At 45.4% G+C, this 27,085-nt stretch overlaps 1 long non-coding RNA gene across 1 annotated transcript in view; it reads right to left on the bottom strand.

The window, feature by feature from the left end:
* The window catches only part of LOC142769041 (uncharacterized), a 205,309-nt gene extending 184,576 nt beyond the window's left edge, over positions 1 to 20,733 (bottom strand). Inside the window, exon 1 of the long non-coding RNA XR_012885622.1 lies at positions 20,445 to 20,733. This is a non-coding gene — a long non-coding RNA (uncharacterized LOC142769041). The remainder of the gene's footprint in view (positions 1 to 20,444) is intronic.
* Positions 20,734 to 27,085: the final 6,352 nt, after the last annotated feature.

Raw genomic sequence — 27,085 nt, 5'->3', positions numbered from 1 at the left:
CAGCCCTTTAATCTGCTTCACACAACAGAGGCATGCGATGAAACTTTTATTCACATATTTAAACTATATCGGTGAGCGCAACAAACTGTAGTGGCACCTTGAAAACTCGTAATACGTCATTCTGTCAGCACACTTCACGCCCAAGAGACAAAGTACTGTCTGTATTTACTTTTTTTGTTATATACTTCAATAATTTTTTCACCCTCTTTCTGTCTTTCATTCCTCAATTCTTTTCCCCTCGCAAAGTAGCAAGTCAGCGATATGCACACGCCGGCTAAATTCTCTACCTTTCAATAAAGAGCTCTCTCTCTCTCTCTCTCTCTCTCTCTCTCTCTCTCTGACGCTTTATCTCATTTTGTATTGACAACAAGTTTTATATGACACTTTCAAAAGAAAGTTTTTCCTAAAACATATTTGCAGTAATAATGTCTTGCAATAGCTGCGACAAAACAGTGACACGTTGTGGCTGTCGACAGGTATTGATGCTGCAAACGGCAATGATACCTAACTCAATCTTAAGGTGAAAGATTTAGATGCATTAACATACACCAAAAATGGATTGTTGCCGTCGGTGTCCCGCAGCGTGGTCATCAACGTGAGTGATGATAGAGAAATCGTCCTCACGAAATGACATCAACATGTGACGTAACACAATACCAGGATCGGTGGCGTCCTCACGACTTTATTCTGCCATCGCGTACCTTGGCGTCACACGATGCCGTCATTACTTGACAACGTCGCTCGCTAAAGTGTAAACCAATCTCGCAAGCGGTGTACAAACATGCCACGCGGAAAAATTTTCTATTGCCTCCTATCGTGGAGGCAGTGCCGAACTACGTTAGATTCAGAAAGCTTTCAGAGTGGAGAGGGGAGGGGGGGGGGGCAGGAAGGATCAATGCGTAAAGTGAAAAGAAGAAGAAGAGGAACATGACTTCCGTTTTCAAATACTCTTATGCGCATGCACGTGTCAGCCGAACACACAGAAAAACGAAATGGAAAGACGACGAGGTTAACCAAGTTTTGTCTCCGTTGACTATCCTAGACTTGGAGTTGGAAAAATGGAGAATAATACAAAAAAATTGAATAGAGAGGAAAGAGCTGCGCCAGCGGGAAGTCCGGGTGTAGTCCTAGAGCCTCCCGTAAAATTATCACTTGGTCCGCTATCTTTCTTGCCTCCCAGCGAGCAGTCCCACCATAACACCTTATATACCGGCCTCCCAACTCCAATGAAGGAACTCACTTATCCTGGATGACCCTCTTTCCGCCCGTAGAAACATCCTGGCGCTGCCCTTGTACAGCAAAATGAAGACAGCAAATGAAGGAATGGATGAACAGTTAGCTTGAACCTACACAAAGCGAACTCCCGCTGTTATTTTGCAGGCCTACGTGAAGTTCAGTGGTTCTTAAGAAGCACAAGAGGGCTTTCGAGGCCTTGTAACCAATGCTACAAGACCCGTGCAAAGGGAATTCTTATGGCGTTGTAACGACACAACACTTTCGAAATTTCACACAGTCTGTCGTAAAATCGCTGTGTCACTAAAGCTCAATTGACGTTTCTTGTATAAGTAGGACTAAATACATTTTTTTGTTATGCTTCGAAAGGAGTGTCTATACTCGCTCCAGCTAATTCTACTCTTGTGCGTGCGTCTATAAAGGTGGTAGCTAGATGGGTTTCACGGCAGGTTGGCGAGCGTGTCCACTCACCGATCATTTTTTTTTTCTTTATCGACAGCCACACACAGGGCACGTGCCTAGGTTAATATCCTCAATTTTTCATTAATGCCTTAATCTTCCCTTGTCTCCTACTCTCTCGCTTGGAAAGGCGCCAGCGAGGTGCAGTTGTGGAGCAAACTAATGACAATATTTCACGCTTGGACACGTCTGAGAAGCACAGAGCGTGCAACAAGACCAAAATTGTCGAAAAACGAAAGGAGGGAAGAAATGGGCAACCCGAAGCGACAAATGTGCCGTGTTGACATTCGGTCCCACACCCGCCTAATTCGACCGCGCAACGCGAAACTGTCCGCCGGTTGCGGCGGCGGCGCCTCTACGTCGCTCCCTCTATCCACCCCGACACGGTCGGCAGCGGCTCCAGCGGTAACCGGACGACGAAATAATGCGTCTCGCGATTCGACCCGATCAACTAAAGGGAAAATATCGCTCGAGACGGGCACCGGGCTGGGCGTCCGGCCAGCCGGGCCAACCACGCCAATCACTACGCCCAGGGGCGGCCAACGTTGTACCCTTGCCGGGAGTTCCTCCCCCGTCGTCTCGCGTTATTATTCTATCACCGTCGGCGACCCGCGCCGCCACACCGGGGAAAAACCGTCGGCGAGTGCTTCTTTTCCGGCTATTCGATATGGCCCTGATCTCGGTCGATCATCGGGCTCTCCCGTCCCTTTGCCCACCATCTCGAGAGAAGCCCACCACCGAGAGAAACAGCATCAGTCAGTGCGCGAGCACGTAGCAGTACTGGTACACAATCGAACACCACGCACGCACGCTCGCGGACACAAACACACTCGTCATCGAGAGGTGGCCGAAACGAAGAAGGAAGGAGAACGTCCGGGGGAAGACAAAGCTGAGGAAAGGAAGACGGTGGGTGGAGCGGCAGATCAAAACACACAGCGTATGCCGCTGAGGCTGCTGCTGCCAAGACAATGGCAAGGCCAAAGATGAAGGGGCGGCCTTCGTCAAAGTGCCCGACCGATCGACGGACGAGGCGGCGGGAAAGAGACTGTTCTGTGCCAGGTATAGAAGCGTCCTCTTTCTTCTACCTCCTTCTCACCTCGTTTTCGGGTTGTGACCTCTCGGGTACACGACCTTTCCCCCTCTGTAAACCTGCTACTTAACGTGCTAAGGTCGTTAGAACTTTATGCGCGCCAGTATTCACTACATACCTCTTCCGATAGCTCTTTTTTTCGTTTTCCCTTTTCGGGCAATTTTGTGCATGTTGTGCACGTATATGCGAAAGGCACGATCGAAATTTTCCGCCGGGGCGCCATCTCTGGCTTTAGTCAAATCGACAACTCTGAGAATAGAAGACTGAACTGGTGGGTTTTTTTTTTCAATAATACCGTTGATTTCCGGCAACTGGTATTTAGACACGTTGGCTTCTGTTCTGTGGTTGTCTTTTTTTTACTTTTTTTCCTAAGTCGAGCTAATGTGTCGTGTATCTTGCCGAAGCGAATCTTTTATTTCACTAAGACTTCTCGGCAATTTACTTGGTATACAAGTCTGCATGTACCTATGATACACAAACATTTAGTTTCGCAAAGTTTTACATTATCAGTCAAGCTTGTTTTTTCAATTAATTTTTCATCATTACAAAGCAACTCCATAAGATTGTGACGAAGACTATGAGAGAGAGACAGAATGAACATGTGTTTTAATAGCGTGAAAGAAATCTTTCATCGCCGAGTGTGCACGGTTCTTTTAGTTCAGAAAGCCATTGCCGAGTAGCACTGTCCTTTCAGCAGCACACGCTAATTTCCCAGATTTGAGGCTACGGGCAATGCTAACCGTAATTTGTCCCAATCTTTTGCTTCTTCCTCGTTTCGGCACATGCACAGGCACACGCAAAAAACACACACGCGCACACACATGAGGAAGTACGCAATCGTTGACACTCACAGAGTGCGCAGCACTTCTTCAGTTTATGTGTGACTTGTTCTCTGAGATTTGCCTTGGCTATTCGCCAGATTTATGCCTTATCGATACGGCTGATACTCGTCTTATATGTTGGGGAAACTTGAGAAGGCCGCACAAGAACCAAGAGTACTGCTCGGGAAATATAACAATTATACCCCCCTGAGGCCACGCAATACTTAATCACGCTAGTAATACTACATCATAAAAACTTCGAACCTGCGGATGGTGATAGATGTTTATTTATGAAAACATCGGTTACTGCAATTAACTACTGAGCAGCACCTCCAAGGTCGTATCGATATCTGTCTATGCCACACAGCCAACTGTCAGAAATAATGTCGAAGACAATTCTCAAAAAGCTTACCATCACTCATTTATGCAGCAATTAATTAATGACGTAAGAATTATTCTAAGTTCATTTTTGCTCACTGATATTACTTAGAATAGGTGGTTTGCTGCTGTTCTTGGCACAAGTTTGACCCCTAATGGGGTAAACATGTGATTAAGTTTGAACTGTCTTTCGTTTTATGCTGTCGCGATGTAGCGTTAAAACATTAGCACTACACTGAATGTTTTAACAAGACCTCCTGCATCTGTCCTCACTTGGAATGTTTCTCTAAATCCTCAGCCCACCTCCTTTATAATACCTTTCTCGCATTCGATAACAAAGGGCTCGGCGTCTCCCAGGGTTGACTCTCCATCACGTCGTCCAGCGCTTAACTTTCAGCAGCCATCTACAACGTCCTCCTCAGGACAGAACCGGCAATCAAGTGTGGCAACGTTATGCCCGAAAAGGGCAAGTTTACTGCTTGGGCCCTGAGCTAGCCGCGCGTTTTTTCGGCGAGGACACGGCGCCCGATTGTTCTCGAGAGAGTGCTGCGCGACGAAACACGCCCGCTTGAGTCAACTATTACTTAAGGCCGTAATAAAGCATAATTAACTCGCACTTTCAAAGTCCGCGGACCGGGGCACAAAAGGGGGACCACAGCGTCCTGTCGGGTGTGTCGTCGTCGGCTTCCGGCTTAGTACGTACGCTCAGCGCGTGGCCAGCGCCTCGGCCCTGAGTCTTATTGCAGGCCCCGTAGGGAGGGGACGATTCGGACAGCGGTGCGTCGCACGCGGCTAAGCCAACCGAAACAATGGTGCACGCATAATTGCAGCTGCCGCAGCAGCCGACAAGGGGGCAATCGCGACGAGGCTTTCCGAGGAAGACTCTCGCGCTCGGCTGCGCTCGACGAAGCAATAGAATTCGTGGTGGGCCCGGGCAGCTGGCCGCTCCTTCCTACCGCGGCACCTTGCGGAAAAGCCCACCCGCTGCCTCTGTCCTTGCCCGGAGAGGCCGATTAGGCCCGCTTGCTAGAGTAGCGAATGTTCATTTGCGTACACGACGCAGGACGCCTTGAGAGACGTCAGCGCTGTCTAATAAGGCTGTTGATGAGCTGTGGCTGCGGCAAGCTTTTTTTTCCTAAACCTTGAGTGTCCACTGCACGCTGCAGTGATTGCAACTCTAGATTTGGGGTGGACACTTTGTAGCGAGCGATACATGGGGCAAAAGAAAAGTGCGCCAGTGAACAGAATGCTTTGATTACTGCTGTTTCGAATTGAAAAAAAGAATTTTTACTATATGTCCGCGTGAAATTTATGAGGCGGATGTCTATACGTGGAGGAGGCCAGAGAATGCATTCAATGGTAGCACTCTGACTGGCTAGATATTGCTGGTGAAAGGTGAGACCTCTTTGTTAAAATATGAAAGCTATTCAATATTTACAGAATGCTTGTGTCCCACTGGTTTCACACATACCTCACAAGCAAGTACCAAGATTATTATTGCTTTCTTTTTATTTTAGAGAGGTGGAGAAGGGAGTGGGCGTAGTTAAACTCTCTAGGCGTAGTTCTCAAAATGTTACCTAAACTTCTGGTGAACTCGCTATTTTTTTAAACTTCAAACAAACTCGTATCTGTTTTCAGGTATCCCTGCTTCTCAGCGCAATTGCTGTGCCAGAATAGAAAATCTATCGTGGCGAATTGGAAAAATTATTTTTGGGGTTTGGACGCATGTGATAAAAAAATTAGGCAACTCAACGCGTACTTTTTTAAACCCCGACGCTCTCGTTCCCACAAATAACCATCTCTACAAACACAAAACAGACAAAAAATTATACATTACCCCCATTTCCGATGCTTCTGGATCCAATATTTCTTATTTATTAGTGCCGCTGTGAATCCGATAGTTTCTAGTGGGCCGATCGCAGACAGACAGACAGACAGACAGACAGACAGACAGACAGACAGACAGACAGACAGACAGACAGACAGACAGACAGACAGACAGACAGACAGACAGACAGACAGACAGACAGACAGACAGACAGACAGACAGACAGACAGACAGACAGACAGACAGACAGACAGACAGACAGACAGACAGGATAGCTTTATTAAGGTTCTCAGGAATTGCATTGACCGAATTAAATGCAATTTTATGCTAACGTAACCCGTGGGATAGTTTTCCTAACATATGCTCCTTAAGCTCGAGGCTTGTCCATCGTTTACGCCGTAGTAGCCAAGCTAGTTCTCACCGCTCGATCCTGCTAGATGCACAGCTGTGCTCTCGGTTGATTTTAAGCCCCTGTCCAGCAAGAACTCAGTCATCCACGGAAGAAAATTGTACGGCAAGGCAATCTCTCTCACCCTTTTTAGTAAAATTGAGTATTCAACACTACTGTGGGCTTTAGAGATATCTAAAGTAACTAAAACTGCATTCTGTTCTTGTTGCCGTGCTAGCTGGATTCTTCTCTTGAAATCAACGTGAGCACACAAAGATAGACATTCCTGTCATAAAACCAATTTGACAGGTACCTAATGTTCGATTAACAGTAACAAATTTATTTATCTGAGTGAGCAATAATCTCTCAAATATATTTAGGAAACCGGTTCTTAAAGAAATCAGTCGGCTGCTGTCTAGAGCAAACCCATTGCTATTATTCTAAGCAGTGGAATCACTTTAGCTACTTCCCACACTGTAGAAATCCAAGAGTTTTTAAACAAACAATTTACCGTATCCAATAACAGATAGGAGGAGCACCCAAGAGCACTTTCAGCATCTTCGTAGTGATTTTATCAGGGCCTGGCGCTGCCACAGGTAAGCTTGCTACAACTGACGATAAGTCCGACAATATTATATCTTCAGAATTTCCGAGAATGTCTTGTAGCAAAAGAGTAAAAGGAATGCACGAAAAAAATATAGCCTCCAAACATAGGGCAATTACATCTCGTGGGTCCTTCATTCTTGGGTATTACGCTATTGACTATGCATTCAAGGGATGCGGAGTTCATTCGATAGATCTTAGATATCAAAACATTGCACTTATATTGTGTGAACAAGAAAATGATCGTGCGATGAGTGTGCGAAGCAGTGGGATCACTTGGTCTTACCGTAAATAATCTATGACATTGACCACTTGCGCATGTAAATGAGCAACAAAGTGGTGTAAAGTTATATACAATGTTTATTGGTTATAAACTGTGCGTTGCATTGAGTTGTGAAATTAGCTTTGCCGCCCATATTACTTCATTGTGGTATTCAAACTAGCATGAAGCTGGCATATACGAGGACTGTACACGTTTACCTGTTGTTCATTGTTTGCAGTCACACAAACTGCATCGTGGAGCATATCAAGACGTCCTGCACAAGCCAGCCATTGTCCGTGATCATCATCTTAATTGTCATTAGCCCCATCGTCGTCATCATGGTGCATAGTGGGTGCCAAGCATTTGCTGTGATGCGACGGCAAAAAAGAAAATGTGTGGTCGGCAACGCGCTTGTTCTTGATCGTCAACAGTGTCATCATCATCGAGGAACCATGGAGGACATTGTTCCACCCTAATGAGCTCCACCCCTAAAAAAACATGGTTGATCCCTCCGTCATAGGAATCCATATAACACAAAAGTACAACGTGTTCTTGCAGAAGTCGATGAATCTGAACTGCAGATTTATAGAAGAGAGCTTCAACAATAACTATTGTTGTTTGGCAGCTATCGCACCACTAACCGCGGATGCACTCCCATCGACGCTTGGTTGTACATCACGACGGCTAACGTCAACGACCAACAAGTAAATCTTGTGCTTGCCGTAGTAGCTAAGAGTAGAAGCGTAATTAGAAAAAATTGCGTAACAGGCAGAACAGCATTACTGATTCGACGTAAAACTTGAGCTAATGTCGCCATCCCACTGCACGTTAAAGTTATTGAATGCCACAGCTTGACTCAGGGGAAAAGCAACGAGTGTCGTACATTACCTGCAGCTTAGCCGCGAAGAGGGGAACGCGTTGCCAGATCGATTGATTGATTGATTGATATGTGGGGTTTAACGTCCCAAAACCGCCATTTGATTAAGAGACACGCCGTAGTGGAGGGCTCCGGAAATTTAGACCACCTGGGGTTCTTTAACGTGCACCCAAATCTGAGCACACGGGCCTACAACATTTCCGCCTCCATCAGAATTGCAGCCGCCGCAGCCGGGATTCGAACCCGTGACCTCCGGGTCAGCAGCCGAGTACCTTAGTTACTAGACCACCGCAGCGGGGCACGTTGCCAGATCGAGCCAGGCAAGGCAGGTGCATATCACAGAACTACTTCAGGTGCGAAGCTCCGTATGCCGTGGGTCGTGCGTCCGCGAGGTATGTAGTAGTCGTCGTAGTAGTAGGTAATGTGCCACTCCTCTAGTCCACGGCTGGACTAGAGGAGCGGCACGCGCGCACTCTTTTCAGTTGAGGGGGAAACCCGCGCACGTTAGTCATAAATAATAAGATAGTTGTTTCTGATGACATGATTTACAAAGACGGGTGGTGGTGACTTAATCTTCAATATTATTTGCCTTGAATTTGATGCTCACTAAAAAAAACTAGTATCAGAAGGACGCACTTAGAGCACTATCTGACTCGAAAGTATTGCCTCGTTAAACTCGCTGTTTAGTTTTAGCAAGGTTTAGCGAGGGGCCACAGTGCCATGAATATAGTGAACTAGTATACAGCCATAAACTAGAGGGGGCGAAAGGTGGGAAGTAACATCAAGTGCAGTCCGTAAGAAAGTAAGCGAGTGCCACCTCTCGTTAAGTCCTTGGAATGTCCACTGGATGGGGGTACTTTATATGCCGAACATACGATGAAATGATGCGAGATGGTGGTACTTGGAGTGTTGACTAGATGGACGGACGCATAGATGGACGGACAGACAGACAGATGCATGGACGGACACCTGGATAGACGCATGAATGAATGGACCAACGGATGGACGCACGGATGGACGCACGGATGGACGCACGGAAGGACGCACGGAAGGACGCACGGAAGGACGCACGGAAGGACGCACAGATGAATGGAAGCCAGAACGAACGCACGGACAGACGCTTTGCCCCACTCATCATCATGCACTCAGTGAATATGCTGTAATTTTTTGGTATTGGTGAATGTTATAAGCGAGAAAGGCCTTTAAGACGCTTGGGCTAAGTTCTCGACGTTACGGTTTCTTAAGGCATTGAAAAGAATTGCATCGTTTTTATAAAAACGCGCCGAATAGGATGAACGCATTGCAACAACGTGTTTCAGGAGCTAATCACAGAGGCCATGTTCATGATTGATACATAACTTCATTTTACCGCTCCCAGACGACCCCCACCACCACCCCGACGAAGACCACTGCTAGAAGATATTGTGCGGTATAAAAAGCGCGTCTGTAAAGCATGCAGAGTATTTGGTCGTGGTGCAGTGGATTGCACGCTTGGCATCTCCTGTTTCTCGCCAAGAGGTCATGCGTTCGATTCTTGTTGACGGTACTTCTTTTGTTTGCTATCTGATCATCTGCATTTTTACGTCATTTCAATAATGTTAATGCGTCACTGAAGTCTTTGTGCACTCCAACGTAAAAAAAATTTCATGTTAAAAATAAAGCAGAAAACACATCCAAGATCAACTGATATTTGAACCTGTACCATGGGCGTGGGAGTCAAATATTCTACCACAGAGCCACGTCGCTGCCTGCAAACCTTTCGCACAAAGAGCCTATAGAGGCATCAAGTCATGTGAGGAGTCACACTCATCTACTCAGAATTGCGTGGCAGAAGATTAAAGTAACAACCAGTCATCAAACAATGCTAACTGGGAAACGAGTGCGTAGTTTAGGGCTTCCCACCCACTAAAAAGTGCTGAGCTATAATCATTCATCGTCATGAGCCACAAGCAGCATCAATAAAGTGCCCATAATTACTTCCAGATGCGTATCGGGTACGTCGCTTATCCGCAGAATAAAACGAATGTTGTCTTGGGTGCTGTCCTACTTCGGAAAAGTTATAATTTATCGCATAGCCGATAACTGCAGGAAAGCAAAAACAAAACTTGAAACACAGATGGCCTTGACTCAAGATGAAGCTGTGCTTGCAATGGGCATTAAGCAGTAATGTAATCATCGGCGACTTTTTCATTTTGCCCCTATATAAATGTGGCCAGTATCAACCTGTCACCGACAACATGCAGTAATTCACTGCATAGATGTGACTTTCTTTTCTAGCTTGGAGACATGTCGCCCGTTTTCTGTCAACAAACATGGCTTGTCGTTCTAGTAATCATACAACTGCATATGTACCAACGTGCATATCATAAAATACAAGCGTTTATGTTGAATGTCTGGAAAAACGCAAGGTTGGCAAAGAAGAATAGTCCTCCTTGAGGAATGACCTTTGAGTACAGTGACCATGAGATGTGTAAGATCTGGTAAGATCTCACACATCAATTCTTACACATATGCTGCTCTTACACATAAAGATGTGTAAGATCTGGTAAGATCTTACACATACGTGTTCATGGTAAGATACGCATAACACCACAGATGAAAAGAACAACGCGATGTGTAGGCGAAAAAGACTTTTCAATTAAATGATCATGAACGCATGTTCGAAATCGGTCATCCTTCGCATATAGATCTCGCCTGTGCTTTTTCTTCACGGCAAAAACGCCACTGTTTGGGTATGATGACAATATACTAAGCTTTACTGTTCAAAGCGAGTTCAAAATGAAATAAATATAGCAGGAAACTATACTATCGCATTTTGTAGACACACTATAAATAATGTCCTGTCATCAAAACACTGCGTGATTAATGCAAATATCTAATCTCTCACGTTAGTAAACATTTAGTGCCTTACTTAAGCAACTCGTGCAAACGCTGTACTTACTAAAGCAGCATTACGTAAAACAAAGAAAAGTGTTGTGAAACCATTAGAAGTATGTGAGTAGTACGTAAAAGTTTAAACAAAGAAGTGGTTTCAGAAAGAACATGGAGGTCGTTTGGATGCCTAGGCATCGTTACTGTCATTATTTCAAGGAGTCACTTACAAAAATTTGGTAGACTTTAAATAGCTCTAACTAGTAGCTTACAACTACATTTTTTGAAATACGTAACGTAATTCGAAATATTTTCAAAACACGACTAAAAAAAGCAAGCTTTCTGTGCTGCGTTTAAAAAGTGCTTCTTCTTAACTGATTTCTTGGCGTTTTCCAGTTTTTCTGCAATTTAGGGAACAGACAAGTTCTTCAGCCTCCGTGACGTAAATATTGATCAATCACCTTGACATATAGTTCATTCCTATGGCGAATGAATCACGACAGTAACCAATAAAAGTATTTCATCTAGCGCTGTGCTGATAATATTGTCTAGGCACTGAAAAATGATGAATTTACACTGAAGGTTGTTGAAACGTGATAGATTTGCCCGCATTGCCTTCATCATTGATTAGCTACGAAGTAATGTTTTCTAAATATTGCACATACAAATGCCTAAATTTGAAGTAGAGAGTACACGTCACGCTGAAAGGTTGTTTAAATTTTATAAATACCAGCTTAATGACGCTTTTTCGTCAGTGGAAACTTAATATTTCAAACTAAGCTAAACGAAGTTGAGGTGGCTCCAGGGTTAGCAACCAAGGTTCCTTTTTCGCTAAGAAAATGCTGAGGCCAGCAACGACCACCATTAGCTGAGATCTCAAAACACCCGAAGATATATCTAGAAAAGAATGATCGATCTTAAATACACAGCAAGTTTTTGTTGTTCGGAAGACTGGCAAAACGTGAACGCACGCACACAGGATAGTTTTCCCGGGAAAACTCATTACCGTTCTTTAAACTCTGATCACGTGCCCCGCGGCATTGTCAGTAATTAATTTATTAAACTATCACCATTGGTTTCCCATCTTTTTTTTTTTTGCAAGAACGCCACTGGTGCAACAATTTTGCCACGCACCGAGTTCGCCGTCTTGGGCGAAAATTTGAAGAATGAGAGATTTGTTTTATTCTGTTCATCAATGTATCTGGACCACGCACGACAGTTTCTTGCGAATTGTTCCATTTGATTCTCATTATTCTGAACCACCGTTATTTATTTCTTATTATTTTAGCCATTGCCATTCAATTTTCACAAGCGGCGAACCTCCATTCGGGTATTTTATAACGAATCGTCCTAATATTTGTTTTTATTGCCTGAATTTTGAAGCATTCATAAGAACGAATACAAAATAGTCTTTATTACTCGGTCTGCCATTGCGTGTGGCTAATCTTTTCCGTAATAGCACTTCACTAAGGAGCAGATGCTCTCTGCGACATGCAACTTGCTCGAAAAGCTGTTCATAGAAAAACTGTGTTTTTTTATCGTGCTTTAGGTCTAGCATTAGACTTCATCAGTCATTTATTTTGTCCAAAAAACGCACGTCTCAATAAGTATACACTATTCATTTCAATACTAGAGAAACGTTCGAATTATTTTGAAGATTACCCTTCAGGTAAAAAAAATTACCCTTCAGATAATTTTGTTACGTAACTGTCCCCGATTACCAATAAGACAATCAGAATGTGAGAAGGTGCATTAGTAAGTAATCTAGGGCGTTTCTCAGAATCAATAAGCTTCATGCTCATAGACTAATGTGTCTAATCAAAGCGCGAATTGCCATCATTTGTCTTAATTATCGTTACAGGATTCATGAGATTTTTGTTATCCCTGGCATTGCCTGCAACGAAAAAAGCTTAAGCAGTGATAGCCAAGTCAAGACTTTGCAGCACAATCTCAAACAAACTCTCTTCCTTGTACGTCAATACGTTTATTGGATGACTGGGCACATACTCAGAAAAACACTCTACGCTAAAAAAAATTCGTGTGGGAATATTTCATCCAGTCACGATGCAAGGTATAAAATTAGTGAAGCCGGAGGAACAAAACAATAGCTAACTAAGTTTAACTAAGACTAAGTTTTGTGAATTCAGCACCAGACGTATATGCGGATCAAACAAGGTCTTTAGAGTCAAAAAGCAAGAAGCGAATATGTGACAAATATAAAGTAAATGTTGCCTGGCAAGTATAACCACAATATGTGCAATGAGCAAGGAGCAGGAACAGATTTGGCAACCAATACGAAAAGAGAAGCCTGAAGTGTTACAAAGGCACATCCGTTTGGGTCCCGGCATGGCAGAATCTAGCTGCTGGTCGAACCAATAGCAGTGGCAAACAGAACACTTGTAAAGCAATTTTCTCGGCAGGCGTGAGTGTTTGCAGCCCCATTGAGGGGGCGCGAAGTTGCTTCCTTACTTCGATGACGGAAAAAGGAAATCCCTGTGTAAACAGAACTTTCTTTCAAAGTCGTTACTTTAACTCGAATCGCTCTCAAGAATTTATTGGAAAACATGTTTCTCAAAAGCTGAACGTGCTGCCACCCTTACCTAAGTAAAAAAAGAAATATCTTTGCGCAGTGCTGAAGTGAACTGCCCTGACAGATGCATCTGACAATTAATGGATGATCTTTTTTTATAAAGAAATCGATTGCTGCAAATCAACAAAATAAAGGCAAAGACACGCGAACAGGCAAAGCACGTGAGTATATTTGGTGCTTCGGTGCGTTGGTGCGTTTGTATGTGAATTATTCTTTTGCGTTATTACTACGCAATTCTAGAGCCTTCGCAATCCAACTCCCCATCCTTCCATTCTTGCCGACGGAAACATCCTAATATGTTATCAAGATTACAAAGCTTAAGAAGAATCAACACGTCATTTTGGTCCCACCGAGCGACTTTGGCGCTCAGCTTTGGAAGAGAAAAAATATGCGAAACACATAAAATATAGCGTTTCGTCTATTTTTTTTTTGTATCGTGCAATATCGCTCTTCTTTCGGGCAAGCGGCTAGGCGCTTCCTCGGAATAGGCAACTCGAGAAGTGACGATTTACCGAAATTATGCCGCAGTATAGTTCACCATGGCAGCGAAGAAAATGAAACGTAAAAAACTCCCAAGCATTTCCCCGAGGGTGAAGATGGTTTAAGTGCGAATACACGGGGTGATGCTATGAGGGGTATTTATTATTTCGCACTATTATATTTATTAATCACACTATGGTGTCTTTATGGTGTAATGGTTCCCGGGAATTGCAATTTGATCACACGGGGGAGTTTACGTTAACTCACTGGCGAATGCCAACGGATTTTAACTTTACTCCCCCTCACGACCCACTCTCGACGGGAGACTGAGAGAGAAGGCGAGCGCGCGAGAGAGAGGGGTGCGCGCGCAGCTGCAGCGAGCGAGGAGAGCGGAGGAGCGAGCGAAGGGGGAGGGGGTATAAGGCGCGTTACTGAAACCGATATCAGCGTCGCGTCCGTGGCTCATTCGGTAGAGCGTCGCGCTGCGGCCCGCCAAGTCCTCTTTCTTTTAAAGATAGAGAGAAGACTGCGGACGCCGCCGACGGCGGTGGATGGTTTGGGGTCGCTCATAAAGTGTATTCACACTTAAAATGAAGATCACACACCCGAACAAGGTGACGATACGACCGGGACAAAATATCTTTATGATATTTGCGCACAAATTATCTCTGAGACCATGCTTCGTCTTTATGATACGTTCTGCCTCCTTCGCCACTCTCTTACCATTTGAATGTTGACCTCACTGCGGCGTTCTTTCGTGACTTGCTCAAAAAGACGTTGCGCCATGAATGAGTGAAGTTGGTTCTGTGTTTTCTTACAACCACGTGCGAATACTACAGATATCAGCTGACAGCGCCTTCGCATTAACACTAAAATTCGTCAATAAAGTTTATAGTGACAGCGAGTGCTACTCGGCATATACATGTTTCCAAACTACTCAGTTTACGGCGCAGTACCCGGGCACATGCAGCTTGTTCACAGACGAGGATTCGGCATAGGAGCACCGACTTAAGTGTAAGAACATCACTTGCTGCTCATGGGGTGAACAAAACCTCGTGACGTTGGGCACTTTCTCTCTCTATCACTTTTTTTTCTTCGAATGCGCTTCTTTTGAGTGCAATCGCTTGCGCTTGCGTGGGCAAGTCGCGGCCTCCATGGCAGTCCCAGTAACGAACGAGCGCGCCATGCTCCAATCAGTCAATGACTGGTACAAGGCCTGACACGTAGTGGTATTGAACCTGCAACGCGTCTAGAGAGGAAAACGTGATTTTAACGCGACATCGCTAAAGAGCTCATTTCGCAGAAATCCCGGCGTTGGCATCCTTATCGGTGTCAATGTTGGTGCCGGCGTTGTCGGCTGTGAGCGAAAAATTATCATCCTGTGCGTAACAAGGAAATTGAGAAAAATAAATATAAAAGAAATAAAATAAATTCTAAATCTGGGTGAGAATAGAACTCCGGCCCTTCGCGAGCCAAGCATGTGTTTTTCCGCACAGCCAGGTATTTGTTTTTTTTTTTTGTTATTAGCCCCGCCAAAGTGGTCTAGGGGCTAAGGTACTCGGCTGCTGACCCACTCGTCGCGGGATCGAATCCTGGCTTCGGCGGCTGCATTTTTGATGGAGGCGGAAATTTTGTAGGCCCGTGCACTCTAAGGCAAAATTACCCGAAAAAGGGAGTAACGGAGCCCAATAGGCGCGCGCGATTAACGGACAGACCGTTGAGGAGCAACCACAGAGGGAAGCGTGCCGCTCGAAACCAAGGGATGAACCGCCCGGGGATTGCAAGCAGCGCGAAAAGCGTTGCCAAGGTGACCAGCCCTCCCTCTCCTCTTCTGCTGGCTCAGTCTTTTCCTGTATTTTACCGGCGACGGTTCGCATTGCGTCGCGCTCGGAGTGCTCGACCACGGCCGCCTGGATTCGACGATCTAAGAATTACGACGTGGTCCTCGTGTGTACGCTTGGATGAGCGTGGGCTGCTGCTTTTGCGTTTCGCTGCACCCATGAAGCCTGGAGCAAGTATCGACACGTCACCACGCCGCGCTGTATATTTCTGGCTTCAAGATAGTCACGACCAACACATGACAGCAACAGTTGGAAAGGACAATATGGCGGTCGAGAAGACAACAGGCCCATCGGATATATACTTCAGTCCGACTCAGGCCAGAAAACAGCGCTGGAATATAAGGCAAGTAGGTTATTCTTTATTCTACTCTACTTGTCGGTGTGCGATACGGATCGCGCTTGCCGGCAACGGGCTCGGTCGTGTTGCATATCGCATGCACGAAATGCATCGCGAAGGTTAGCTTCGGCGTCTGTAGTTCGCCTGTGCTTTGCGACCGCCTGGAAATTGGCCGCCATTGCCATCGGCCTCCCGTACGCTCGTTCGTCGAGTGCTCGCCTGTCTTCGCCGCCGAGATGAGCTCCGGGCTGACGATATTGGGCTGAGACCTCATCGCTGTGTTGGGAGTCATCGAAAACACGTTGCAGGTTCTCGTAAAGAGCTTGGTTGTAGTATGTCGTGCGCTGTAAGTGCACCTGTACGGGCTGGCGGGGCTTTCGCTAGCGTCGGAACTCACTGAAAATTGGTCGCCATTACAGTTGGCTTTCCTGTCAGTCGGTCGCAACCACTCAGCGCAATCCGTTGGCCGCGGTGGCGGACTCGCGTTTGCGCGCTGCACTCACTCGAGTTTATGGAAAAGGGCCGCATTACCGTCGATTTCTTCGGCGCTAGCTCCAAACCAGCTCGGCGCTGTTCGTGGCGGCGGCCAAGCGTACGCTCGCTCTCCTGTTCGAAGTTTGCTGGCGGCAGACACTCCGCGTGCAGCGCCGTGTTTGGTCTCGCATTCGCTTGCTCGAGATGAACGACGTCGCTCGCTTAGGACTCGCCGACTTGTTAGTGGCGTGGTGGTTCGCGGAGTTGTGGCTGCGGCCGCCGCTCCTAAGCTGTTGCGCTACGGGGATCGAAATGAGTCTGACGATGTGTGACATCACGGTGAAATTATCTGCATGCCATATCTCACGTATGTTTTCATTTCACCTTGCATGTATTTCTCATATGCATTTGTATTCATCCTCCGTCACGAGTGACTCACTATTTTGCATACTTATTGTGCAACCGTGGGCACACACCGTGCTGAAGACTGCTGTGTCGTTGGCGTCTACGATGCCTGTCATCCATCTCTTTCGTCAGAGCAGCTTCAGAAGGACTGTGCGGGATGTGAAGGTATAGTTATTTGTGTCTCATATTTTAACGCTTTTTTATATTAACGTGCACGTACTTGTCATATGCGTGCTTCTTCATCTTCTTTCACGTGTGTCTAAGTATTTTTACTATAGTATTGTACGTGCAGCCGTGGGAACACAACAGGCAGAAGGCTGCGTGCGCTGGCGTCTGGAATGCCTGTCATCTAGGGCTTCCGTCGGAGGAGCTCTCCAAGGAGTGAACAAGATTTGATAACGAGACTGGACTTGTACACTTCACCATGAATTCACTTAAAAGAATGGAGAAACTTCATGTGTATGTATAAAAATAAAAGATTTCGATGACCCACTTTTATCTTTCGTTGTTGCCGTGACTGCAAAAGCAGTTACACGTAGGTGGCTAACTACTTTTTCGCGTGTTCTTTTCTGCGCAATTTGTTGCTCACTGTGTAGAAAAACAGGCGAAAAAGTATTAGGCCTGGCGGAAAATAAACAAAAAACAATGTTTGAACTGGGGACAAAAAGTCCATTCGATTGGAGTATTTGAGTGGATCAACCGTTCGTCTGGCAAGGTGCAACTGTGAGGACTAACAGTGGCCCGGTAAGGTGTAAATGTGAAGATTAACAGTTGCTCTATAAGGTGCAAATGTGGGGACTAAATGTTAGTTCTTTGAGGTGAATTGTGGGACTAACGGTTACTCACTAAGGCGTAAATGTGAGGACTAAATATTAGTCCCTTGAGTTCGTCTGTGTGGACTAACTGTTAGACCCGGTGTCTTTAGTCCTTAAAAGGATTAATGGTTGTGTCAGCCCCATTAGTCCCCAAAAGGACGAACCACACACCCTTTTAACACCCTTTTGCCTTAGATTGACATGTGCTCAGATTTGGATGAACGTTAAAGAACCCCAGGTGGTCGAAATTTAGGAGCCCTCCGCTACGGCGTCTCTCATAATCATATGGTGGGTTAGGAACGTTAAACACCACATATCATTCTTTTTGTTATTAATTTTATTACACATAACCACGCATCTGCTTGGAAATACAGTTAAAGTAACTTCCTCTGCTTGGAAATACAGTGAAAAACACGTTCACACTTTACAAACACACCCGTCCTGTATACAGGCTTCCCGATACAACATGTAACATCGCAATAATATTGTGTGGTTCATCTGTATATACATTGCCGTCAGACTACAGAACATGTGATTATCTTAACGACTTCGTGGTTTAAAGCCGACCACCCGTTACACAAGGCACACATGTTACTGTGCGTATTTCCTCAAGATTACGTAGAGGGTGCGTAGCAACTTCAAAAACATTTCAAGCGCATAATTACTCGAGGCTCAAAGCATGCTACTCCTCACACAAAATGCAGCCATATGTGAAGCTTCACTGCCACAAGCCACTTACATCTTTATCGAATACCTTGTAGTAATCCAAAACTTAAACTCCTTGAGCAGCACTATGCAATAAAAAAGCGTGAACTAAGTGGTTGAAGTACGCACTAGGAACAGGTTATCGCTATCACGTTCAACTCTTAAAGGTGTGGCTTAACAGATTGAGAATTCAGTGTATATTCTAGGCCACGTACTGTATGGCATGCGTGTTCTCTGGAGCCTCGAGTACCGATCGGTAGCGATTTCCTGCGATGCTAAAAAAATTTTGCAGGAGCCCGTCAACATGCGAAAACCACGATATAATTACGACCTAGTTGAGGGCTTCGTGAATTTGTGCCACCGTAAGTTCCTCAACGTGTGCCTAAATGAGAGTGCAAGAGCCTAAATCTAGGTACAAGCGACTCACATTTTTCTCGACAACGACGTATGCCATTCGCAGTCTATATTAGCATGAGAACAAAATAAAAGTTATTGACAACTCAACTAGACATTTTGCAAGAGCTGAACAAGAGAAAACCATAACATGTGTAATAGATGTCAATTTCAATGTACTACAAGACTAACGCTGACCAATACTCAGCCGCCTCGCCGCAGTGGTCAAGTGGCTAAGATACTCGGCTGCTGACCCACAGGTCGTCGGATCGAGTCCCGGCTGCGGGGGCTGCATTTTCGATGGAGACGAAAATCCTGTAGGCCCGTGTGCTCAGATTCAGGCACACGTTAAATAAGCCCAGGTGTCGAAATTTCCGGAGCCCTTCACAATGGCGTCTCTCATAATCATATGGTGGTCGTGTGGCGTTAAATTTCACATATTCATCAATGAATCCAATACACCACAATGACCTTTAGCCAGAAACCACGTGGTACTGATCATAAACAGACGTGGTACACTGCCTATTACATACATATTGTCCGCATATATGCCATAAATATCGCCCTCTCCTTCGTTTTCCGCCTTCCCAGAAGCGCAGATATCTGCACAGCAAAAATAAACGCTGTTGTTAACACTGAGTGCTCTGTCTTGTTTCTTGTGTCTCACCTTCGTTGTTTTTGTGCTATTTTTTTTCTATGAATGTGTGCGCACAAGCTCAGGCTCACGCGCTTCTCAGTTGCATGAAAGATTGCGAAGCATCAGATGTCGTAATGTGGCTCGTCTAACGTTAATTGTGGAAGCAGTGTTGGCTAACTGGGATATTACTATACAATCAACAGTGCATATGTACCTCTTCGACACCGGAAGCTATAGTCTATAGTGTTAACCGTCCCCACTAGGACATGACAACCAATGTTATTTCTACATCTTTTCAATAGCAATGAGGTCTGCAACGTCCGGCCACAGTTACGTCGAAGCACGGAACTGCTTACACTGCTACCGCTTACACGGAACTGCCATTGACATGCTTTGTAAGCTCGCGATATGAACGCTACTCAAACTACACTAAATACATCAAAACTAAGGCATAGGCGAGTACTCGCAAGCTACTTCACATAAAATTGATTCCTACAAATACAGCGCAAGGTATATGTAAACTGGTGGCGTAACTTCCATTGAAGCCCATGGATTCATTAGTCGGTGGCTCGTGACCACCGTCGCCATCTACGTGAGGAGGGGACAGCTAACAGCAGTATATATATATATATATATATATATATATATATATATATATATATATATATATATATATAACGTCAAAATGGGAAGCGTTAGCGACGTTGAGTATTCGCACTACATGGCACTAAGTTGACATTTTGCTTAATTGCTGACCTGCTACGTGCCTTTATTATTGCGCCTTGTGTCTCAGTAATTGCATGCGAGAGAGAAAAGAAACAAAAATAACAAAGACAGACAAAGAAAAGTTGTTGTATTCGCCAAATGACGTACTTGCAATATGCACAAGAAACTTCGCAGAGGCGACTGTGAGACAACTGTTCACGAGTAAAATACCATAATATTTCGAATACTCACGTTGCTCATCGTTCAAAAGCACTGTTGCAAGACAGAGGTTTTGAAATTATAGCTTTGACAGCCGTAAAGTACAGCGCCTTGTTGCTTAGCCTGTCACGTTCACAGTCACCAAAGGCAAAGGCACGCCGGCCATGCGCCAGCCAAAGCAGTCGGCAGTCAGCGGCTATCTAAACATTCTGTGAGCTAGTTGAGCTATGAAAACACATAGAAAATAAGTAAACTTCTGAAGGTACGCACAAAACTACCACGAAAAAGTGAGCGATGCCTCGTTGACTTGGTAATGCGCCGAACCAAAGAACACACTGAACTAATCTGATAGCATATTGCCTGGATACGCCCCCAAATCCGCCGGCCAATGTTATCAGACTGCCTTCATGTGCCCGCTGCTTCTGAAACCAAAAAAAAAAAAGGGCACTCTACCACATACCCAAGACCAAAATTTTATTAAAGCGGTCTGCTAATTTTTGTAACAAATAAAATTAAAAGTATGGAAAATAAACATTTAACAATTTTTTTGTTTTCGCTATTTGTCCCCCCCCCCCCCCCATCCCTCAACCTGTCGCGCTTCAATCGTCACGTGGTATTTGATGACTGTCGCAATAGGTTTCAGACCACTTTTTGTTCCAACTTTCGCGACCTATTTAAATTGATCTTGTACAGCGCGCGAATATGGCGGAATTTTTTCATTGCGAGTTAAAGTTACCTTTGCATGTGTGTGTTTGCAGGGCAACATTGATAACAGAAACACTGGGATGAGCAGTTAGCATGAAGATCGGACGGCACTTACTTACTTCGTTTAACTATATTTTGCGTTGTCATTTCAACGTACTGGCGTTGCTTGATACCCGTTTGTGAAGTATACCCTTTCAACGGCCGTTCGTAAGCGCGCAAACAAACGTAAGCGTCTACTTCTTTCTTTCGTGCTCTTCGACTTCTTGATTGGAAATCAAATTTCCGAAACAGACTCGTCCGTCGTCTACATGAGAAGGCCTCCACGCTTACTACCTGATTACTCTTGGTATACAGATAGAGAAAAATGGAACGCATTTAACTGAAACATCAAGCAGCGGTTCGGATTCTCCTTAAATCCATGTGCGGAATGACGGCACGCAACCATCGCTGCAATCACGCCTTGCTTCTTCTATAGGAGGCTGCGTCTGCTGCTGTTCGTAATAGATGTATAACTGAAAGAAACACCACATTGCAGTTTGCCTTAACCGAAAGATGCGCCTAATATTAGGAACTAACCAGTACTTCAACAATTCCATAGCAATGGTATTTATTCCCATTCGTGCTTTGGTTCATGACAAAAGAAAAAAAGAAGCCTAGACAAAAATCGAGAGGTGGGCTTCTGAGTTTTCAGCAAATATGCAGAGCAGGTCCGTCACCTTGCAAGAACACTACACTAGCGTTCCAGCTTCCCTATATTCCTTTTAAAAGGGATCTCGGAGAAAAAAAAAAGGATTGTTCGTGATGTTCCTAATGCAACGACACACGCTAGCACGTGTGCGCGTTTTGTTGCGACATTCAATGGTCGGTAGTGCGAGCATATTCGACGCTGGAGATTTCTCGCAAGGAAATCAAACAAAAGCAGAAAAAAACAACTGGTCGTATTCTCCTGCCGTTGACGCGCCTCTTCCCTCCCTCCTCACAGGGTTTATGTTATTTTTTCTCTGGTTTCGTTTCTGATGATCGTGTTTCGTCGAGTTTACGGTGCCGTTTTACAGCTTCATTAACCGCCGGGACAAAAGGCCCAGTCGGACGCACAACATATTTCTTGCCTTTTCCCGGGGCTTTTTTTTTTAAGGGCAGCAAAAGCGTACACGTGCATTGAGACTTCGAAGAAAAACGGCTGCATAAGGGACAAGGGTGAATGTCGAAGCGAGGTCTCGAGTGAGATGCTTGCTATACCGCGCAGAGCCACACGCAGCCAGCAATCGCACGTGTGTTCTTTCTCTCTTTTTTTTTTCAATTGAAACGAAGCGATGCGAAAATGGCCCTCCCAGGATAATGCGGAGCTGGTGTTTTTGGATGCAGACGCGAACACTTTTAAAATCTCCTTTTCACGTTTTTTTTTTCTCGGGAGAGGGAGAGAGCAAAGGTTCTTTCGTGCGCAGTCGGCGCTGCAGGACATGTTCTTGCAACGAAGCGGTGAAGACGAGCAGCCCTTACGTTACGGAAACAGCTTCTTTCTCTCCTCAAGAACTTACTCGAGGAATAAAGAATTGACGAAATCGAGAACACGATGGCGATAGAGAGGGTAATATAGAAAAAGAGGAGGAGGGGAATCGGAGAGAGCAGTTGCGACTCACGCCATTGTATAATTCGTTGCTGACCTCGCATTTTTTTTCTCGATTTGGAAAAAACAAACACGTCAGCAAATTACGGGAAAGCGATATAAGCACCTCCACAAGTAAACGCGCCAGATCGAAGAAAAAGACAACGGCATCAAAAGAGAGGCGCAGCGATGGGAGGACGCAAATCAAGTTATACTCCGTACAGGTCGCTGCTCTTCACTGGGCTTTAAAACGGTGTTTTGTCTCCGTATGTAGCAGAGTTGCTCTGTTTGACGACTATTATTGCTACGATCGACCCACTTCGGTGTACTTTCCTTCGCACTTAAGGACTTGCGATTGCGCGTTCGCTTTTTGTGAACGGGGGATCTCTGCTAGTTAGTCGCTAACGCTTTTCGCAAAGAATGTTAAGACGGCTGGGTCGCTTAGATTGAGAAAAGATTGAGAATGCTTCCATTTCATAATGAAGTTATGAAATGGAAGCTCGAGAAAATGGAACGAAATGAATCAAGCCTATGGTGAAAAAATGTAAAGTTCGAATAGCTTTGTGAGTCGAGCGAGGAGACTCCTTGCAGAAAATGCGCAGTTGGAACCTCCCTTTTGGTTGGTTCTGTATGATGGGTATACCCCCCCCCCTCACCCCCCTGGTGAAGGCATTTTTTCATCCGTTCAGATAGCATTCATTTGGCTAAGCCATTTATCTATGGTGCGCGGCAGGAAATTCGCTTCCACTTTCGTGCATTCTGCAGAATGAGGTAGAAAACTGAATCGAATTTTTATACGTTTTTTTTTGGAAAGAAATTGCTTAGACAAAGTCTTGACTTGGTGTTTCTTTCTAAAAATAAGTTGATGAAGAAATCGCCTTAATTAGCAAGCACTGCAATTAAATTGATGGTTTTTTGCTACACTTAAAAGAAGACGCTAAAAAGTAGTCATTGTGGCAATTGTATTCTTTAAAATGGGTCATCGGCATTTTACTAAAAATGTTAGAAATCTGTCAAGAGATACCCTTCTCAAAGCGTTTGAAACAGCTACTCGCGAGTCATTTATTCCGGTAACAACTCGTTGAACCACGCCAAGGACTATAGAGACCATCTGTTGATAGTTCGGCTGATTGTGCTTCGAACGCCAGACAGAAAGCAAGCGAATCATTATGCTAAAACTTGCAAGTGTATTCACGCATGAGGTATTTCGGTGCTGTGCCATGGGCCAAGAAGATAATGCAGTTGGCATGGTCTCTCGGCCCCGCAGGGGCGCCTGCGCAAGCAGGCATGGCTAAGTGGCGTCAAAAGGCTGTACTCTCTTTGGCGCCGGCTTTCTGTAGACGGCACCCCTGGGGTCACCCACCCAGAGAAAATCGATAGTCGCATTATTTGATGCGAAGCAGCTATTTTACTAGCCTGTGTAAGGCTGTCCCTCCGTCCGCACCGCTCCTCTCGCCGCAGGTGTTGGAGCGGTGCCAAGTAGCTCACACCCTCCTAGCAGTGCACGGAGACGTCTCTCTCTCGCGCCTGCCGCGCGCTCCCCGCGTGTCAGCTTTCTCTCGATTTACCCTTCCCACCGCTCGAGCCAACACCTCACGTGGGCATCATCACACCAGCGCCACCTCTCTCCATCTGTCCGAAAGAAGAAACCGCGAGCCGATCGGTGAGTGCGTTGCGATGGGTGAGTGCGCCTCGAGACTCTCGCGGCGCCAACAATGGGACAGCGCGCCGTTCCTTGCCGTGCGATTCCGCCGATGGACGAGACATCATCGTGGCGTGCTTCCCGCTAATGTGCGCGTACATTTCCTGGCTGTCGCCGGCGTTGCGAGGGTTAGCGAAGCCGATCGCGTTCGCGAATGGCGACGTCCACACCGACGACGCATGCATCCGGGAAGCCGAACGCAAGCGTCCGCAGAGGAAGACCAGCGACACCGACGAGGTGCGAGTCAAGAACACCGATCGCGTTCAAGCATACATATGGCGCGCAGGTAACACATACGAGACGCGAGCCAAGGATGCCGAGCACAAGCGTCTTCAACGCGTCCCGCCTCCCATGTCCTTGCGTTTCAAACAAACGTTCACTCGAGTAAACGCCACATCAAGTTTCGCTTGAAACGGTTTTTCCCCCACCCACGTCAACACCCGTTTCAACTTGGTCAACGCCAAACGCACAACTGCTGCTTCGCATCCTACCAGGGTTCCTTTCGGGGAGATGGTACATAGTGTTTTTTTGTCTCTTTATCTGCAAGACATTCCAATAGATCTATGCAAGGTACGAACAGGTGCTTTCAGCACGAGTTTGTCGTTGGTTAGACATTCATATCCTGTATGGGGTTGCGATTTGCCAACGCTTCACTTCAAGCCGAGTTTTTGCCTCTAGAGTTTCAACATTCATGTCGCGTTTGTGCCCTTCTGTGGTTTACACAGGGTTTAAACCATAGAGTTTAATACAATAATATCTAGAGGGGAACCTGGTGCTAGTGTCTACACGGGCACCCTCAGCGGCACTTGTGCGCCTATGGGAAATTATGGAAAGTACAGGCTTCGGATCCTCTTCGGATGGATTGCGTTCTTGAGATTCGCGACGCTTCCTTGTCGAGTGTAAAACATAACATAACATAACTTTATTTTCCTTAAAGACCCCTCGAGGGGGTATTACATAAGGGGTGGGTTAACATATAAATTTTTTTTTGTTGCCACAAATTTTTATCACGAAAAGTGGACACATAATTGATCAAAAAATGATGAGGAGCATTCAGTGGTGACGACATCATGGGGAAGGTCATTCCAGTCTTTTGCTGTCCGAACAAAGAAGGACATAGAAAAGGTGGTCGTCTTAATCCTCGGCCGGGCAACTTGAAGCGAATGACACGTGCGGTGAGATATGCGGGCCGGTGGGGCGATGTAGGGATGACGAAGGGTGCTGTAAAAAAACTTATGAAAAAGGCTGAGACTAGAGATGCGGCGGCGAATGTCAAGGTTTAAAATAGCCGATTCTTTTTTGAGTGATGTTACACTTGTATTGTAGGAATACGAAGAATGAATGAACCTGATGGCACGGTTTTGAACTGCCTCGAGTGAGTCGATCAGATAGGCTTGGTGTGGGCTCCAGACTGCGGATGCGTATTCTAATTTGGATCGGATGAGGGACTTGTAGGCCTGTAGCTTGACAGTTTTAGGTGCATGCCGGAGGTGACGTTTCAGGAAACCCAGAGATTTGTTCGCTGATGATATAATGTTAGTAATATGCGTGCACCAGTTTAGATCATTACATATGGTGACACCGAGATACTTGTATGACTGCACGTGTTCGAGGGTAACGCTAGCAATTACATAAGGGAACAGAAGGGGGTTGTGGCTGCGGTGAAATGAAACGATCTTGCATTTGTTGGGATTAAGTTTCATGTGCCACAGGTCACACCATTCTTGCACGTGGTTTAGGTCATCTTGGACAGCGGCTTGATCAGTGGGGTTGGTAATTGGTTGATATATTACGCAGTCGTCGGCGAACAAACGGATACAAGAGGAGACACATGAAGCTAGGTCGTTTATGTAAATCAGGAAGAGAAGGGGCCCGAGTACGGAGCCTTGGGGGACACCTGACGCTACTGGAACGGGACTAGAGTGTACTTCATCGATGGAGACAAACTGCGAGCGGTTAGTTAGAAATTCCTCAATCCAATTTACTATGTCATGATGTATATTTAAAGATCTAAGTTTCATTAAGAGCCGCTTATGGGGTACCGTATCGAACGCTTTCGAGAAATCTAAAAATATGGCGTCCGTCTGCAGATTAATGTCAAGATTGGCATGCAAATCCTGAACAAAGAGGGCTAATTGGGTTTCACAAGAATAACCTTTGCGAAAACCATGCTGTGCGGGGTGGAAGAAGTTATTGCCATCAAGAAAATGAATGATTTGGGAAAAGATGACGTGCTCCATGATTTTACAGGGTACGCTTGTTAAAGAAATGGGGCGATAGTTTAGAGGGCTGTCTTTGTTACCTGATTTGAAGACCGGAGTGACCTTCCCCGTCCTCCAGTCGGCTGGTAAGTGGCCGGTGTGAAGTGACTGTGAGAATATTAGCGACATAATCATGGAAGAAATACATTTAGTGTTTTTAAGAATTTTCGAATTGATTCCGTCCACAGCTGCTGAAGAAGACAGTTTCAATTTTTCAATGACAGACATTATACCGTCTGGCATAAATGTTATACGCGACATAGAAGACGGTACACAAATTGGTAACACAGGGAATGGTATAGGGGTTTCGTGGGTAAACACAGATGAAAAAGCAGTATTGAATAGCTCAGCGCTCTCAAAATTACCGATAACGTCGCCCACTTCACTTTTCAGTGTAATG

This window comes from Rhipicephalus microplus, chromosome 1 (genome assembly GCF_043290135.1).
Source record: "Rhipicephalus microplus isolate Deutch F79 chromosome 1, USDA_Rmic, whole genome shotgun sequence".
Taxonomy (NCBI): domain Eukaryota; kingdom Metazoa; phylum Arthropoda; class Arachnida; order Ixodida; family Ixodidae; genus Rhipicephalus; species Rhipicephalus microplus.
Note: the sequence above shows the minus strand (reverse complement) of the source record. Positions and strands in the feature narration are given on the sequence as shown.